The sequence below is a fragment of the Pseudophryne corroboree genome, chromosome 2 (genome assembly GCF_028390025.1).
Source record: "Pseudophryne corroboree isolate aPseCor3 chromosome 2, aPseCor3.hap2, whole genome shotgun sequence".
NCBI lineage: Eukaryota > Metazoa > Chordata > Amphibia > Anura > Myobatrachidae > Pseudophryne > Pseudophryne corroboree.
In genome coordinates this window covers 568,539,505-568,544,567 of record NC_086445.1, presented here as the reverse complement: position 1 = coordinate 568,544,567, position 5,063 = coordinate 568,539,505, and the positions used below count along the sequence as shown (strand labels likewise).

The 5,063-nt window shown below is 40.5% G+C and overlaps 2 pseudogenes; one reads left to right on the top strand and one right to left on the bottom strand.

The window, feature by feature from the left end:
- Positions 1-1,465: 1,465 nt before the first annotated feature.
- On the bottom strand, positions 1,466-1,585 carry LOC135052690 (5S ribosomal RNA; annotated as a pseudogene).
- A 2,260-nt stretch (positions 1,586-3,845) lies between these two features.
- Positions 3,846-3,965, top strand: LOC135052687 (5S ribosomal RNA; annotated as a pseudogene).
- The last annotated feature ends 1,098 nt before the right edge of the window (positions 3,966-5,063 follow it).

Genomic DNA, 5,063 nt, shown 5'->3' with positions numbered 1-5,063 from the left:
TTAAGTAAAAGACTGTGTTTTAACCTGCATATAAAAATCATGATCATTTTCACCTGTTTAGTATGACTGGTTAATCATACACCTGACTATAATGCTACAAAATCCCTAACTTTGTGCAAGTGTACCTAGAAGAATTAGCATTAAATGTGATCATCACAACATAAAAATGCAATTGCATCAGGCGAAAATATATTAAAATGATACCTCTCTCCCTGAATTGGAGAATATGGGGGGTTATTCCGAGTTGGTCGCTCGTTATTTTTTTCTCGCAACGGAGCGATTAGTCGCTAATGCGCATGCGCAATGTCCGCAGTGCGACTGCGCCAAGCAAATTTGCTATGCAGTTAGGAATTTTACTCACGGCATTACAAGGTTTTTTCTTCGTTCTGGTGATCGTAATGTGATTGACAGGAAGTGGGTGTTTCTGGGCGGAAACTGGCCGTTTTATGGGTGTGTGTGAAAAAACGCTACCGTTTCTGGGAAAAACGCGGGAGTGGCTGGAGAAACGGAGGAGTGTCTGGGCGAACGCTGGGTGTGTTTGTGACGTCAAACCAGGAATGACACTGACTGAACTGATCGCAGATGCCGAGTAAGTCTGGAGCTACTCAGAAACTGCTAAGAAGTGTCTATTCGCAATTCTGCTAATCTTTCGTTCGCAATTTTGATAAGCTAAGATTCACTCCCAGTAGGCGGCGGCTTAGCGTGTGCAAAGCTGCTAAAAGCAGCTTGCGAGCAAACAACTCAGAATGACCCCCATTGTTGGTTAGATTACCTTAGGCAGGTGTGATCTAACAAGAGAGTGACTGTATCCCTTATACCCCTTTTCCACTAGCTTTTTTAAACACGGGTAAATAAATGCGCGGGGGCGCGCATTTACCAGTGTTTTTCCCTAGTGGAAAAGGGTTCCCCGGCAAATTCCCGGATCAAGTGATATGGGAATCCTACCCGGGTAGCTAGCCGGGTTGAACACGTGTTCAACCCGGCTAGCTGTCTAGTGTGAACGGGAGCCGTGTCGAGACGACACGGCTCCCGTTCACTGTGTATGGGAGGGCGGTGCTGTGAGATCATGTGATCTAGTACCAAAAAATAACCAAAGAAGGTTCAAAGGAAAGGACTCTTTTGTGGGAGCACTCTTGATTCAGAGGAAAATGTTAATAAATTTTCAAAATGACAAATTAATTAGCATGAGTCAAATCCTAGGAGTAACTGTGTGTGAAATACATAGCTATGCGAATTATTGATAATGAATATTCGTGATATTAAATTCACGATTACTAAATTGCCGGAGAGTAGAATTCTGTGATGCCTATGCCGAAAAGGAATCTGCATTTATTGAGATAAATGACCATCATTCATACTGCTAATATCCATTAAGGATTATATAGGTGCAGAAAATAAAATCATTGGTCATGCAAATCCCAATATGACATAAAGTTGAGTGCCACTGTGTCCAATAGTCAACGTTTTTTTGCAGTACCAGAGTGTTCAAAGGAGGTCTCCCTTCCTTGTACTAACCCGGCCTTTCACTGCTTAGCTTCCAAGTTCGGAAGAGATTGGGCATCTCCAGTGAAGTATGACCGCAAATGTTGGACTTCCTAGGTCACTCCAAATATATGTCAATTAGTAGCTGTATGTCAGGAATGGAAATAGCAAGTGATTTGTAACAATTATGTTACAAAGGAAAATTACATGCAATCAGCTAAATCACCAGCACATGACACGGTGGTCACAAGGATTAATTACATCTGAATGACACGGCGGTCATGAGAATACATATATATGATTATAAATAATCAGCAGATGCAAATAAGAAAAGTCACAGACAGGGGAGGAAACAATTAACGTATGCAATTATCCTAATAATCACCAGCTGGTTAATCAGCATAAGACACAATGGTCATAGACAGAGATAATTGTACATACACCTCCTAGTTAAGTGACTGAGTTACGCTGATTGGCCTGTAATTAGCTGAAAAGACAAATATATGGCACGGCGGCCATATAGAAAAATTATATGCATGTAATGATACAATCGTCATCTAATTAATTGGTATATGACACAATGGTCACCAAAAAGATGAGTATGAGTATTATTCCTTCATTATACAGCATGTGATATTGAAATCACAGAAGACATTGTACTAAGGATAATGAGTGTGGGAAATTCACAGATGCTACATTTGATTACTAAATAATTATCCTTATATAATTTCTTGGCTCAGAGCAAATAATATCTGACAGACGGGCGGTGTAAAAACGAGCAAAATAAATGAAACAGCGGGTTATAATTTCACCCGCAATGTCTGTAAATTAATTTTGCAGAAAAAAGGGGGAAAAAAATAATAACAAATAAAGAAAAAATAACTGAAAATATCAGATATAAAGTGTTGCAGTTAGGTACTGAAGCGGTAATGAGATATTTCTCCGTGTCGTATATACGATACCAGTACTGTGTGAGGCTGTGTGGAAGCTCCAGGGATTGCAGCGGCGTGTATCCGTGTCGGAGTTCCGGGTGAGCGGTGGTTAGGTGCCGTTGCTATGGGGATGCTTCTAAAGTCTCTGCCGCGTCTGTCCGTGGTCTCTCCAAGGAGAGCGATAGCTGAGGCCGTTGCCTAGCAAGGTCTGAGCACTCCGGCTGGCGCGGTCACGTGTGCGCGTCACGTGATCGCTATTCCTCCTGACGTACGTTTCGCAAGAAAAGCTTGGTCACAGGACGTCCTGTGACCAAGCTTTTCTTGCGAAACGTACGTCAGGAGGAATAGCGATCACGTGACGCGCACACGTGACCGCGCCAGCCGGAGTGCTCAGACCTTGCTAGGCAACGGCCTCAGCTATCGCTCTCCTTGGAGAGACCACGGACAGACGCGGCAGAGACTTTAGAAGCATCCCCATAGCAACGGCACCTAACCACCGCTCACCCGGAACTCCGACACGGATACACGCCGCTGCAATCCCTGGAGCTTCCACACAGCCTCACACAGTACTGGTATCGTATATACGACACGGAGAAATATCTCATTACCGCTTCAGTACCTAACTGCAACACTTTATATCTGATATTTTCAGTTATTTTTTCTTTATTTGTTATTATTTTTTTCCCCCTTTTTTCTGCAAAATTAATTTACAGACATTGCGGGTGAAATTATAACCCGCTGTTTCATTTATTTTGCTCGTTTTTACACCGCCCGTCTGTCAGATATTATTTGCTCTGAGCCAAGAAATTATATAAGGATAATTATTTAGTAATCAAATGTAGCATCTGTGAATTTCCCACACTCATTATCCTTAGTACAATGTCTTCTGTGATTTCAATATCACATGCTGTATAATGAAGGAATAATACTCATACTCATCTTTTTGGTGACCATTGTGTCATATACCAATTAATTAGATGACGATTGTATCATTACATGCATATAATTTTTCTATATGGCCGCCGTGCCATATATTTGTCTTTTCAGCTAATTACAGGCCAATCAGCGTAACTCAGTCACTTAACTAGGAGGTGTATGTACAATTATCTCTGTCTATGACCATTGTGTCTTATGCTGATTAACCAGCTGGTGATTATTAGGATAATTGCATACGTTAATTGTTTCCTCCCCTGTCTGTGACTTTTCTTATTTGCATCTGCTGATTATTTATAATCATATATATGTATTCTCATGACCGCCGTGTCATTCAGATGTAATTAATCCTTGTGACCACCGTGTCATGTGCTGGTGATTTAGCTGATTGCATGTAATTTTCCTTTGTAACATAATTGTTACAAATCACTTGCTATTTCCATTCCTGACATACAGCTACTAATTGACATATATTTGGAGTGACCTAGGAAGTCCAACATTTGCGGTCATACTTCACTGGAGATGCCCAATCTCTTCCGAACTTGGAAGCTAAGCAGTGAAAGGCCGGGTTAGTACAAGGAAGGGAGACCTCCTTTGAACACTCTGGTACTGCAAAAAAACGTTGACTATTGGACACAGTGGCACTCAACTTTATGTCATATTGGGATTTGCATGACCAATGATTTTATTTTCTGCACCTATATAATCCTTAATGGATATTAGCAGTATGAATGATGGTCATTTATCTCAATAAATGCAGATTCCTTTTCGGCATAGGCATCACAGAATTCTACTCTCCGGCAATTTAGTAATCGTGAATTTAATATCACGAATATTCATTATCAATAATTCGCATAGCTATGTATTTCACACACAGTTACTCCTAGGATTTGACTCATGCTAATTAATTTGTCATTTTGAAAATTTATTAACATTTTCCTCTGAATCAAGAGTGCTCCCACAAAAGAGTCCTTTCCTTTGAACCTTCTTTGGTTATTTTTTGGTACTTGATACTTTCTGACTCTAGGGAGCACCACTGAAAGCAACTTTGGTGTTGAGAACAATTCCTACTACACCTTTACTTGCCATATACAGAAAAAATTCTATTTAAATTCAGTTTTTCAGAGGTTACTAATTGTTTATACATTATTGTTTGAACTGGTGCGGTTCCCTTCTAAACCCATTTTTTCCAGATCATGTGATCTCCCAGCGCCGCCCCTGCCGCATCAGAAGCAGCGTCACCAACCCGGCAATATGCCGGGTTGTGAGCGCTGTGGGAAGGGGGCTGTAGCACGGGTCGCAGCCGTGTCAGGCGACACGGCTGCTGCCCGTGCTACAGAAGTGAAAAAGGGGTATCAGTCCGTACTCATCATTAATTCCGATGAGCAATTAATCTGATAGCATTGAGGCATATGCTGATTAGAATTCAGGATTAAATATTTTATATAGCTGCTAGCTGAATAGTACCATTCAGTATTAAAAAGTTTCAAGATGTTCAGGTACACAAGACTTTAAATAATGAAAAATGTTCCTTATTTTGTGGGAACAATTAATTCTCTATTAATATTTGCACAAATGCATATGAGGACATTCTATATTCACAGTAATTATAATTCGAGTTTAAGATGGAGGCAGTATCAAAAATTGTCAAATATAAAACCCTTTGTTATACCATTGGGTTTAAGTGTAACCAGTATTCAACATGCCACATCTACA